The 14925-nt window shown below is 36.6% G+C and overlaps 1 protein-coding gene across 1 annotated transcript in view; it reads right to left on the reverse strand.

Moving 5' to 3' along the window:
* Positions 1-8532, reverse strand: part of LOC145999331 (uncharacterized) — a 547081-nt gene extending 538549 nt beyond the window's left edge. The window contains exon 1 of the mRNA XM_083136272.1: positions 8388-8532. The gene's annotated coding sequence lies outside the window, so the exon portion shown is untranslated. The remainder of the gene's footprint in view (positions 1-8387) is intronic.
* Between the last annotated feature and the right edge of the window lie 6393 nt (positions 8533-14925).

Below are 14925 nucleotides of genomic sequence, written 5' to 3' on the forward strand. Positions count from 1 at the left end.
TAATGCTAAGGGAACCAAACCTAACCTAACCACGAAAGCATTTAACAAACATGAACAAAATCTTAAGTAAAACACCGCACTATGTGTTAACAGACATACAACTAAATCGAACCATGTAAAAATTGCATTCGTAGCATGATGAAATCGCAATAAAACAAAAGGAACTTGGGCCCTAAAGGGTGTGCGTGTGTGTGAGGGGCGGAAGGGGTTATGACCCACACCAACTACCCTTCGTCACCCCTCTGATTGCTACCCCAAGTGTCGAGGTCACCACACGTCACTGATGTTAACAGACGTAAATCACAATCGAACCATGTAAAAATTGCATTCGTAGCATGATGAAATCGCGGTACTAATTTACTATTACACAAACAGATGTCTTCATTTTTACACAAGAAACTACTTACGGTAATAAGTTCCTCTAGCATTGTCTAACATCTGGAAGGTGTTTCCTGTCATGTGGGAATGTAGCATAGCGGAAATTCATTATTTTTGTTGAAAATTAATTCTCTGAAGCACAAAAGCCTTTGGCATGTACACCTCCGTAGATTATCGCGCGTCGTGCTTGTTTTTTGTCGATTGCAGGGTTTCCAACCACGCCAGTTTTCCAAAAAGATGACGTGTCGTGGACGCATGGTGAAATTCATACCGGGTGTGGAAGATTCACTGGATTTTGTAATTGGGTACTTGAAAAATGGGTAGCCCCACAAATGATTGATGGATAGCCCCAAAAACCATTCACGCATAGCCCCTCGAACTATTTCCGGTAGGTTAGGTTAGGCAAGCATAGTTAAAATTTTGTTCGTAAAATAATGCGAAGAAGCTTAACAAAAATTGGTGATTATGCAATTTTGCCCGAACACCTCATTCATTTATTTCGTTAATTCTAGCATTGATACTTACCTATTCTGCATTGCGGAAGATTCTTTAAGGTGAAGTTGTCTTTTTCCATAAAATAGTGTCAACTTTTCATGTTACCAGTCATTATTTGTCTTCCTTGTTCTGCTTGGGTAACAGACAAAATGGCGTGATATCATCAAGGATCATCGCACGTCATGCTTGTGTTTTGTCGATTTGGAGTGGGTATGCAGTGTTTCAACCTTCTTCACCGAAAAATACCTACTTTCGTGTTCATTATGTCATCACAAACCATTGATGGATAGGTCCCAAAACCATTCAAGATAGCCTCACGAACCATTTCCGGCAAGCTTAGGGTAGGTTGGGGTAGGTAAGCAGTTAAAAAAAAAGAAAAAATTCTTGTAAAAAAGGCACGTTTGGAAACGCAGGCGAGACTGCATGACTTTTGACGCTCGCGCCACCTGCAGGTACATAATGGAAACAACGGCATAATGTTGTCGCTTTACAGAAAATGCAAGTTCCTTACATAAAAAGCGACTATTTCTTAATTCTACATCATTCTATGGTGAAGTTTTGGTAACAGTTCCATACATTGGAGACACATTTCTTCAATTTTACACAAGAAACTACTTACGGAAATCAGTTTTTTCAAGGTTTACAACATTCGTCGAGATACTTTCTTTCATCTGAAATATATTTGACCGGGAAATCATGTATTTTTCAAGAGAAATATCTCAGCGACGCACAATTGCCGTTGCTTTCATTTGCTTGCACTACGACAACCAGATGCTGCATACCTCTGATAACGTCAGCCCCTGTCAGTGTTTCAACCCCCTTTCTTGTTTTACTATGCTTGTCTAACCCAACCTAACCTTATCGGAAATGGTTTGTGGGACTATCCGTGTATGGTTCATGGGGCTATCCGTGCATAATGTATAATTTCCACCGGTGACGAACATGATAGTAGGTATTTTTCGGTGAAGAAGGTTGAAACACTGCATAACCATAACGTGAGTCAAGATGTGTCCGCCATACTGTGTGTTCTGGAAAGGAAGAAAGGAATAAAAAAAAGCACTCAGAATGTGAAAAATTGAGTTTGTTTTCGTGTAAAAAGCATAATGGCACCTTGAAACATGCGATTTTAATGTGTCTCCGATATATGAAACTGTTACCGAAGTTTTCGTTTCCACGAAAGAAAATACCTCGAAGAACTTCAACATTGCTATAGAAGCTGATTTCAGTAAGCAGTTTCTCCTGTAAATTTGAAGAAATCCATTCGGGCGATATCGCATATTTATAAAAAAAATTTCACTTGAATATTTCTATATTCCCTGATGATGAGAGCAATGTAACAATGGAATAATATATATATATATATATATATATATATATATATATATATATATATAATCAATCTTGTGTAGTAGTAGTTGTGTGTTTGTGTTTTTCCTTGTGTAGTGGTTGTTATGTGTTTTTGTGTCTTGTGCAGTAGTTGTACTGTGTTTAGGTTTGTCTTGTGTAGTAGTTGTGCTGTCTAATTTCTTTGTGTTTGTCTTGTGTAGTAGTTGTGGTGTTTGTGTTTATATTTTGTTATAGTTGTGATGTGTTTGTGTGTATCTTGTGTAGTAGTTGTGCTGTCTAATGTGTTTGTGTTCATCTTGTGTAGTAATTGTGCTGTCTAATGTGTTTGTGTTTGTCTTGAGTAGTAGTTCCTCCATTCATATTGGGGGTTAGGCGTAGAGCTGACAACTCTGCACTGTAAAAAGACATGTCAAGAAACAACAATATAAGGCCATGGATGTTCCCAAGGTAAAATATTCCGGAGGTAAAATAGTCCCCCGTTCGGATCTCCGGGTGGGGACTACTTTGGGAGGTCTCTGGACTAAGGATAAGATCTACATTAGGAATAAGGATATTAAATTAGGCACCTGGAATGTTCTGAGCCTTTACCAGCCTGGGGCATTTCAGTGTACAGTTAATGAAATAGTTAAGTATAAATTAGATGTAGTAGCTGTCCAGAAACTTAGGTGGCCAGGAGAAGGGAATTGTAAAACTAAAAATTATACTTTTTTCTATGGTGGTACTGAAAATCATAATTTTGGAACAGGCTTTTTCATAAATAATAGAATCATCTCAGCTCTTAAAACAGTAGAATTTATTAATGATAGGATATCATATGCAGTTTTACAGGGTAGGTGGTGTAAAATTATTTTAATAAACATACATGCACCAACGGAAGATAAAGATGATAATACTAAAGATGATTTTTATACAGAGTTAGAACAGGTCTTTGATAAATTTTCTCAGTATGATATGAAAATTCTGTAAGGTGACTGTAATGCACAGATTGGCAAAGAAGAGACATTTAAACCCACGATTGGTAAAGAAAGTCTTCATGAATTAAGTAATGTTAATGGTATAAGATTGATTACTTTTGCAAGCTCAAAGAATTTAATTGTGAAAAGTACCACTTTTAAACATAAAGATATCCATAAATATACCTGGTCTTCTCCAGATGGTAAAACTCATGATCAGATAGATCATATTCTCATTGATAAGAGAAGGCATACTAGTATAATTGACGTTCGTACACATAGAGGTGCTGACTGTGCCAGTGACCATTATTTAGTAATTGCTAAATTAAGAGAAAGACTCTCAGTGATAAATCATAAGCAACAAAATCTAAAAGTTCTAAAATTTGATACAGGAAAGTTTACTGATGAAAGAATTAAGAAAGATTACCAAATTAAACTGTCAAATAGATTTGATGTTTTGCAGGATTTAAGTGATGATGAAAATATAAATGAAACAGACGTAAATAAGAATTGGGAGCACATACGTAATGCAATAGAATCAGCAGCTAAAGAAAGTATAGGATACCATAAACCGAGAAAAAGTAAGCCATGGTTTGATAATGAATGTCATAATCTAATAGAAATAAGAAATCAGGCTAGACTTAGGTGGTTAAATAACTCTGATGATACAAATCTAAACAATTATAATAGAATAAAGCGAGAAGTTAACCGCACATTTAGAAGTAAAAAAAGAGATTACTTGAAAAGCAAAATTAACGAAATTGAAGCAAACAGCAAAAATAAAAATATCAGAGATTTATATAAAGGTGTAAATGAGTTTAGAAAGGGGTGGCAACCTAAAGTAAACTTGATAAAAGATAAAGACAGTGATTTTCTAGCTGACCCAAGTGATATTATAAATAGATGGAAGAACTACTTTAATGACCTTTTAAATGTCCATGTAGGAGATAAATCAGAAGTGAATGAAGTACACACAGCAGAACCTTTAGTTCCAGAACCTAACTTGACTGAAGTTAAAGATGCTATTAAAAGGCTAAAGAATAACAAAGCACCTGGCATTGATTTAATACCAGCTGAGTTAATTAAATATGGTGGAAATTCATTAATATGTCAAATTCATAAATTAATTTGTTTAATATGGAATAAAGAAGAAATCCCTCAACAGTGGAAAGAATCCATAATTGTTCCTGTGTTTAAAAAAGGTGATAAAATGAACTGCAATAATTACCATGGAATTTCTCTACTCTCAACAACATATAAAATATTATCTAACATTCTTTTAACAAGATTAACCCCATATGCTAATGAAATTATAGGTGAATATCAGTGTGGATTTAAACGTAACACATCAACTACAGATCAAATTTTTCACATCAGACAGACACTTGAAAAAAAGTGGGAATATAATCAAAATGTCCATCAGCTATTCATTGATTTCAAAAAAGCATATGATTCGGTCAAAAGAGATAAACTATATAATATATTAGTAGAGTTTGGAATACCTAAGAAGCTTGTTAGTATGATAAAAGTATGCACCAGTGAAACAGAAAGTAAAATACGTGTGGGTATTAATATGTCTGACAAATTTACAATTCATGATGGGTTAAAAAAACGAGATGCATTATCTCCATTGCTCTTTAATTTTGCCTTAGAATATGCTGTTAGGAAGGTAAAAGAAACTAAAGGAGGACTAAAATTAAATGGTGTGACTCAGTTGTTAGCATATGCAGATGATGTAGACTTACTGGGGGATGATGTGAATACAATTAAGAATAATGCTAAAATATTTTTCAAAACTGCTAAAGAGATAGGTTTGGAAGTTAACAAAGAGAAAACTAAATATATGCTTACAGGCTGAAACCAAGTGTTAGGTAATAATCAAAATCTAATTATTGATAACAACTCGTTTGAACCAGTTTCCAATTTCAAATACTTAGGAGTAATATTAACAAATGAAAATTATATTAAAGAGGAAATAAAAAGTAGGCTTAATTCAGGAAATGCATGTTACTTCTCTCTTCATAAACTTTTATCTTCTCGTTTAATATCTAATAAACTAAAAGTTAAAATATACAAAACAGTAATTTTGCCTGTAGTATTATATCGATGCGAAACTTGGTCCCTTACATTGAAAGAGGAACATAAATTGAGAGTATTTGAAAATAAGATCCTTAGGAAAATCTTTGGAACTAAAAGGGATAAGGAGACAGGTGAGTGGAGAAGGTTACATAACTTAGAACTACATTATTTGTATTCATGTCCAGATATTATTAGAATAATTAAATCAAGAAGACTTAGGTGGGCAGGCCATGTGGCACGAATGGGAGAGGAAAGAGGAGTTTACAGAATTCTTGTTGGGAAACCTGATGGTAAGAGACCTGTAGGAAGGCCAAGACGAAGATGGAGGGACAACGTTGAGATGGACCTAAAGGAAATCGGTAGGGATGGAAAAGAGTATATAATCTTGCTCAAGATAGGGAAAGATGGAAGGCCTGTGTTGCTGCAGCCATGAACCTTCGGGTTTAAGAAGGCTAGAGAGTTAGTTAGTTAGTTAATATTTTTTGGGTTATGAAGGTTTAAAACACTGCATCGACAAAACACAAGCACGACGCACGATGACCTGGGAAGGTGTACGTGCCATAAAAAAAAAGGTAAAGTGTTCCCCTGTGCATAGCACCACGCCATGAAGGCGTATAGGGGGTGTGGGGGTAATGCCCCACACTTTCTTGATCCGGTCGTAAGTGGGGGTGATGTGATCATCATCACGCCCCTGACCGCCTTTACCCCCCCCCCAGGGTTTCCCCCAGGTACCAATGTTATTCGACACTGGGTGGGCGCCGGGGCCGCTTCCGTTAGAAAAGTCCCCGGATTTGAACCGGCCAGGGATCGAACCCGGGACCTTTAGCATGGTAGTCAGACCCGTTACCGACTGAGCCACCACGGCCATATTGTTTCTTATGGAAATGAAACAACGCAAAAAGAAGAAGTACTCGTAATGTGAAAAATTGATATTACATTCATCAAAAAAAATGTGAATACACATTCAATAATGTTCCGCGAAGCAGATAGGTAAGTATGAATGTTGAAAGTGATGAAACGAAGAAGTTACATGTGTTTGTGGAATAGTAAATTTTGGTAAAAATCTGATATTCCCCGAACACCTATAACTTCTTCGTTTTGTCAATTTTTGACATTTGTACTTACCTATCTGCTTCGCGGAACATTCTTTAATGTGTATTTACGTTTTTGTGATCAAAGTAATTGCAATTTATTATTTTTAAAGAAAAAAAAGTGTTTTTGCAACTGAAGAACATACCTTTCCGCAAATGGTGGTAAATATGTGATATCGCCCGGACGGATTTCTTCAAATTTACAGGAGAAAGTACTTACTGAAATGAGTTTCTTTAGCATTCTGGATGTTCTTCAAGGTATTTTCTTTCACGGAAAGTAAAAACTTCGTAGTTTAATGCTGCCAAACAAGAATTAATCACTTTTTACGTAAGAAATTGGCATTGCGTGTCACATTATGCCGTTGTTTCCATTGTGTGTGTGCAGATGGCGAGAGGGTTGAAAGTCACGCAATCTCTGCAGTGTTTCCAAACGTGCCTTCTTTTTACGAAAATTTCTATTTTTAACTATGTTCGCCACGCTTTCTTTTTTCGATAAATTTAGGGGTGAAGTGAGTGCTAATGGAACCTAATCTAACAGACCTAACCTAACTTTGTGTGAATGGTTTGTGGGGCTACCCGTGGATGGTTTTTGGGGCTAAAGTCAATGGTTTGTGGGGCTACCCATGGATGGATTTTGGGGCTACCCGTGGATGGTTTTTGGGGCTAACGTGCATGGTTTGTGGAGGTAAACATGAAAAAAGAAAATCGAAATAGTACGTAATTTTCCATCATGAAGGTTTGAAACACTGCTTGCGCACTGAAAATTGACAAAACACAAGCTGGCGCGTCATGACGCGCGATGATCCATTACGAGTGCACGCCATATTGTCTATCACAGAAGCGGAACAAGTAAGACAAATAATCAATCGTAAGGTAACACTTTACTATACCGGAGACGGATTTCTTCAAATTTACAGGAGAAAGTACTTACGCAAATCATTTTCTGTGGCGTTGTTGATGTTCGGGAATGTAGTTTTGATCCATTTTAATGCGAATGCATGTGGTTTTCTACGAAAACCTAGTTCCGATGCGCTATTGCTGCTGCCAACATTTGCTTTCTGCACGAGAGCACAATACGCTCTCGTATTGTCCGTATATGCTAAATTGAACGAAAGGAGTGCTAATGGAACCTAACCTAACAGGCCTAAACTAACCTAGTAGGCATACCTCGTTCCCGTGATGGTTTGTGGGGCTATCGTGAATTTTTGGGCTAACGTCAATGGTTTATGGGGCTACCCGTGGATGGTTTGTGGGAAATAAGGGACAACAGTAAGTACTCGTTAATGTAAGAAATAGACCTTATTTTCATTAGAAATTCATTATTTCAGCTAAAGAAACGTTCCGCAATGCAGAATAGTATGTTAGCAATGTAAAAAATTGCAAAATAAATCATTGATAGGTGTCTCCGGTATAGTAAAGTAGTACCAAAATGGGTAAGTACCAGTGGTAAAATTAAGAAAATACATGAGTGAAAGGTGTCCTGGTGTTATTGCATATTTACCGATTGGTTTGTGGGGCTATGTGTCAATGGTTCGTGGGACTATGCGAGTATGGTGTGTGGGGCTACGCATATTTTTTTCGAAATCAATTTTTAACTATTGTAACCTATACGTGATCCTACCTAACCTAACCTTACGGTACTTGTTTACTATACTTCGGACACATTTATTTATTTTTACAGAAGAAACTACTTACCGTAATAAGTTCCTGTAGCATTATCGAACATCGGGAAGGTGTTTGGTGTGATGTGGGAATGTTTCATTGCTGAAATTCATGTTGTTCGTTGAAAATTAATTCTCCGACTGAGAATAGCTAGCCCCACGAACCATTGGCACGTGGATAGGTTAGTTCTGTTAGGTTAGGAAACATAGTTAAAATTTGGTGTCGTGTTAGTATCAGGATCGGCTCGGGTACCCTTTTCTACACCCTCGATTTTTCGCACATTTCACATATTATCGTTACGAAAATTAGTTCTTCATAACATACGATGTTTCTAAATAGCGCGGAAAGTAATTTTTTAAGATCTACGTGCTATAAAACTTACGTTTTTCAATATTTACATTCCTTATGTAACGTCGAAACGGTTTTGCAGCGATTTGATCATGGCGAATCTTGGATTCATGTCACAGGCGCAGGTCTGAACATTTTCTTCTTCTTCTTATGTTTTATATCTGGATGAGTTCATGTGGTTTGACAGGTATGGAAAACAGCGACGAGACACGATGAGGAATACGTAAGTTCGAATGTCAAAAATTGACGAAACGAAAAAATTAGAGGTGTCCAAAGTATAGTAAATTTGGTAACAGTTTCATGCATCGGAGACACATTTAAATCGGATATTTTGTCTTTCTCGTGGTTTGTACTTACCAATTATGTATTGCGGAACATAGTGGAAGGTGCCAATATGCTTTTTGCACGAAAACAAACACTTTTTCTGCTAAAATAAACTATTTTCCTTAATGCTACGGAAAGCACGTCACAGTGCGATATCGCTTGCTTTGCGAATTGTAACGCTTCTTTTGTTTTCGAATATCAATGTTTCCAACTCTATTGTGCATGAAAGTTGTAAAAAACCGGGGATCAAAAACCATGCACGGGTAGCCCCACAAACCATTGACGTTAGCCCCAAAAACCATCCACGGGTAGCCCCACAAACCATTGACGTTAGCCCCAAAAACCATCCACGGGTAGCCCCACGAACCATTCACACGAGGTTAGGTTAGGCCTGTTAGGTTAGGTTCCATTAGCACCCATTTCACCCCTAAATTCATCGAAAAACCATTTTCCTTTCTCGACAAAAAACCGCGCGTTTCTCGAAGAAGAAAAAAATCGCGCGTTTGGAAACCCTGATTCCACTAGCGAGATCGCGTGACTTCCGACGCTAGAGCCATCTGCAGGTACATCTTGGAAACAACGGCATGATGTTGTCGATTTTCACAAAATGCGCAATATTATTACATGAAAAGTGATTATTTATTGTTCTGCTGCATTGTAGGATGAAGTTTTAGGAAGAATATATATCGACGGAGGTTGTAAACCTTGGAGAAACTCATTTCCGTAAGTAGTTTCTTGTGTAAAATTGAAGAAATGTGTCTCCGATGCATGAAACTGTTACCGTAAATTTTTACCCAAAACAACTTCCAGATGTTAGACAATGCTACAGGAACTTATTACCGTAAGTAGTTTCTTCTGTAAAAATGAATAAATCTGTCCGGGGAATATCAGATTAGTACCTAAATGTTTACCAAAATTGCAATAAAACAAAAGTAACTTGGGCCCCTTTGGTTTTAGAGGCTCCGATCTTTTCCAGCTTGAATTCAATGCTAATTTCACCCCTCTAAAGAACACACACAGATTGAAAAATTATGCATCAACCCTTGGCACTGATACGCAGTGGAATTACATTACACCCTAAGTATATACAACTAAAGGTACTGATTTTCTTACACGGGAACAAAGTAACCAGATTGACATTCGATAATCATGTAGTGATGGGTCGTTCGTGAACGAGTCGTTCCTTTTGAACGACTCCCTCTTGGGAACTGTGAACTGTAGTTCCTCGGAGTCGTGAGCTTTGAGTGTACGTTGTCAACCGCTCCTGCAGTTCGCATATATGCCAATCCCACTCAGTTCAGCATAGGCGATTTGATTCTCCTCTCCGATTGGCTGATTTTGCGGATGTGACGTCACACCAACACAAAAACAATTGAATGGATAATGCGAATTGATAAACAACGAACATGCGTAAGTGTGTGCATTAAAATATATATTATAATATTAATGTAACAACGGTGGAAATTGTGTGTAGTGTGTGCAACAGAAAAGGCACTTTTGTACTGTAAACAGGAGATATAATTAACTATAGTGCTAGTTGAGTTAAAAGAAATCAAAGGATATTTGTATGTATTTAAAAAAAATCAACACAAGCGAAATCTTGTGAAAATAAAAACACGTTGTTAAGTACGAAGCAGTATTCTTGATAACTTTAATTTTATCCTTTAAATATTTCCTTCGTGCTATTTTTACACTAAAATGCGTCCAAGTTTTGACTGTGTAATCATTTTAACAATTTATATAGAAGGGTGGAAAATGCATTTACATAGGTCGCGACTATTTTCACCAGGTGGTGAGAATAGTATATGAGGCTACTGTCACCAGGTTGTGAGGATAGCATGTGGAGCTATTTTCACCAGTTTCTGAGAATAACATATGGGACAGTGGAAAGTGCTGAATACCACAAATCACATTATGATTATCAGGTATTGGAAGTATTACAGAAGTATTTTTAACGCTAATAACTCTAAACCTGACCTGTCTAATTTAACAACAAAAGCATTTGGGAATGTGTTAAGTACACGTTCGTACCTATGTCAAATGACATAGCAGTAGCAGTGAATGTTGGAACACCTTGTGGTAATTTTTCCAAACCCATGGTGTGCAGAAGTAGAAGTACTTGTCACCCAAACGAAAATAAATGCAAACTGACGTAAGCTTGATACATGCTAACAACTAAAGGGTACACTTATGCATGTAACAGGCCAGGTTAGGTAGATTATGCACATGTGCAGCTTAGAAACCTGGTCACTTAATTTAGAATATTGGAAATGTGTGCAGGGTACTACTTTACTATACCAGAGACGCCGATCAATGATTTATTTCGCAATTTTTTACATTGCTAACGTACTATTCTGCATTGCGGAACATTTCTTTAGGTGAAATAATGAATTTCTAACGAAAATAATGTCTGTTTCTTACATTAACGAGTACTTACTGTTGTTCGTTATTTCCCACAAACCATCCATGGGTAGCCCCAAAAACCATTGATGTTAGCCCAAAAATTCACGATAGCCCCACAAACCATCACGGGGACGAGGTATGCCTACTAGGTTAGGTTAGGCCTGTTAGGTTAGGTTCCATTAGCACTCCTTTCGTTCAATTTAGCATATACGGACAACATCGGCTGTTAGCAGAAGCAATAGCGCGTATTGTGCTCTCCTGCAGAAAACAAATTGCGGCAGCAACGATAGCGCATCGGAAATAGATTTTCGTAGAAAACCACATGCAGTACTTTCTCCTGTAAATTTGAAGAAATCCGTCTCTGGTATAGTAAAGTGTTACCGTGTGCAGAAGTAAGCTTCAAGTTTGGAAAAAGCAATTTGCTAATTTGTTCAGTATATGCCTGTTTAACTGATAGGTGGTTTTAGCTTCAGTTCATGCATGTGTGTTGGGAGCTTTGTTATTTAATTCTAAGTAAAAAAAAATAAACATCACTGTTGCGTTTTGATGTGAAAAAATTGTACATGGAAAGTTCTTCTGATACACAGTGTAGCACACTGTGTAGAAGTGTAGAATGGCTAGCCATGTGTGTGTGTGTATTAAATTTTGATGTAAGCTTGAAAACATGCTGGGAAGCTAGATGAAACATTGCAGGAAATATAAAAACCACTAAAAAATTTAATTCTAAGTAAAAAAAATAAACATCACTGTTGTGTTTTGATGTGAAAACATTGTACATGGAAAGTTCTTCTGATGCGCAGTGTAGCACTCTATGTAGAAGTGTAGAATGGCTAGCCATGTGTGTGTGTTTATTTAATTTTGATGTTAGCTTGAAAAAGTTCTGGGAAACCAGACGAAACATTGCAGGAAAAATAAAAACCACTTAAAAATGTTATATTTTTATGCCTAGACAATGCCCATTCATGTTGTGTGCATGTCTACAATGTGAAACATCATGAAATGGTGCATAATAAGAGTTTAAGTTTAATGGTGCACTACCAAATCGCATTAGGCGAGTTGTTTCTTTCACTGTGGGCTGTGAAGCCAGGAATTCTTCCTTACAATTCTCAACAAATATAAGACATGATTGTTTCTTAATGTGTGTTCATTTTATATTTCAGTATTTAACATTTATTGGTCACAGTCACAATACAGATAGGGAACATAAATGCATTGTAGTTTTATTTTTCTCACTTGACAATGATTTTCTGTTGCTTTTGGCTAATAGTGGTGATGAAGATGAAATGGTGATCACATGAAATAGATTAAGGAATACAAAGTAACTTCCATTTGCAGGCTAGATCTCGAGCAAGGGAAGTTTGGTAGCGAGGCTGTGATTTGACTGCTCACCATGCATAGCCACCTAGGTGGTAGGTAATATAAAGTACAAAGTATAAAATAGGATTAAGGTTTAAACAGCATTCCATTCATGTTACCATAGCCATTGCCAGATAAACTGCCGCAAAGGATATATTTATTCTATCCATTATCTGTTTTAACACTGTGGTATTGAAGTCTTGTTTCAATTTCTAAATTAGGCATGCTCTTAATTTTGAATATTATGGTTAAATATATCATACCAAACTAACATTAGAACAAGAATGGTATTTTGTTTACAAATGATGTCATAAATTGTGCAAATAAAAAGGCAGTCATTGGAAAAACTAATCTATTTCCAAATATATACAAACTACATTTGACAGATCTCATTAAATCCAGTCAATATTTTTAAATTAACAAAGACAAGAACTTTAATTTTCAATAAACTTCTGATTTCATTTGGTATGCATTTGCCGAGTGAAGAAATTTGTTATTGCAAACCAAACAATTAAACTTCACAATATGTTATAACAGGTATGTATTTCCAGGAGTTTGTTTTTGTGTCATGCATATGTGTTTGTGATGATCCCTTCATCGCTCTCATATTATCATCATTCATGTCCATCTTCGTGATTAGCCAAAGTTGCAGATAAAAGTGTCGTAAAATGAACAAAGTGAAACCAAATCAAGAAATAAAGATAAACTACAGGGGGTCATGTATGCAAAGTCCAATAAACCAGTTAAAGGGTTCCGTCTTGTGTTCTTTGGGTGTGTTAATTAGGATGGTAATTTGTCAAGGGGTGGATAAAATGTTAATATTTCAGCTGCTTTGGTGATTGTGTCTATGTCTGTTATAATTTTAGTATAAATGTATATCTAACTTAAAATGCTAATTTTTGTCACCTTGAAATTTCTTACGTTCGCACTTTGATAAATATAACCCAATAAAATAATTAATTCCCCATACCCTTATTCCAATTTACACTAACAAAAATAAAAGAACCAACCAAAAATAAGTGCAACCTAAAGTGTGCTACTCTTGAGACTTTCACTTATGCATAAAATGTACATCCACTCTTCTTAAACATTATAATATTTTTGGTTACTTAGTTCTACATCTTTTTGTTCTTTGTTTATATAGTATGTGGTCGCAGCTGGTAGATTGTTACTAGCGATTCATATACATTACATGTACAGTCAACGGCAAAGATAATGCTGGGCAAATTGTCCACTGCCATTTTCATTTTCTTCTTTATTCTACATCCTGTGTTGTTTGAAGGAATGAAACTATGTTGGTTCGAAGCAGGCATTGTTCTCTGCTTATTGAAGTCATTATTTCAATTCGTCTTCATCACATTGTGTAATTCAGACCGAATTAAAATCATGGTGGACAATTCGCCTACTGTTTCTTTCGCTATTGGGTGTACATATATATATATGTGTTCTGTATAGGATGCCGAATTAGAAAATTAAATTAAAAAAGGGAAAATATCATGAAAATAGTTATACACTAGACTCTCGCTAATCCGGCCCTCAATAGACCGCCCTCTCAGTAGTCCGGCCCACATCCGGCCTGTAGTCACTCAAGCAGAAATGACACCCACAACAATGAATTATCGTGTTCAACAATGTTGTTAGTTAAAAATGTTAAACAATGCTATACATATGTACAGTATTTGAAATTGTGACTTTCTTACAGTAAAGTTCAGTAGGTCAGTACATACTATGGCTTCTAAAAGGAAACACGTAAAGTACAGCCGGTATAGTCCCTATGTGTTTAAACTACATAGTAGTACGGAATTTCCGACCCTCTCAATAATCTGGCACTTCCGCGAATCAGGCACCCATATGTGCAAGGAATGGCCGAATTAGCGAGAGTCTAGTGTATTTCTCATTTATGTATGAAAAACAATGTTGGGCATATGTCCACCCCTACTGAGTATGGATGCATTTATACTCTCCACAAAATTATTGATAACCCTCTCGCAGATGTTTGTCCTGATGCCTCCAATCACCCATATGCTTTCTGCCTTCAGTTCCAAAAGGTTTTGTGGTTTGTTGGCGTACACCTGTGATTTCACAAACAGTCATAAGAAGAAATCACATGACTTTGCCGGCCATTCCTGGGCACCGTGCAAAGAGATCACTCGTTGCGGGAATTTTTCATGGAGTTCCATATCGTAACCAGAACAAACGAGTCAAAACATTGAGGCTACATTAATCTGCATAACAACAGATAAGAACAGGTGTGACAACATCAAAACTAAACAATAGCACTCGATTCAAATTCGGCATCCTATACGGAACACCCTTTATTATCTTCAAATTATTGTTGTATTGTTATTTAATTTCTCTTCTTGTGTCATTTTTGCTAATCATGATGAGGATAAGTGATTATTGGATGAAATTGATGGAGACACACCAACGAAGAACATCTATGAACAGGTTGGGACTCAAACCTGGGAATTTCAGTGACACTTTTGAAA

This window comes from Lepisma saccharinum, chromosome 15 (assembly GCF_977018435.1).
Source record: "Lepisma saccharinum chromosome 15, izLepSacc3.1, whole genome shotgun sequence".
In the NCBI taxonomy this organism is placed as follows: domain Eukaryota; kingdom Metazoa; phylum Arthropoda; class Insecta; order Zygentoma; family Lepismatidae; genus Lepisma; species Lepisma saccharinum.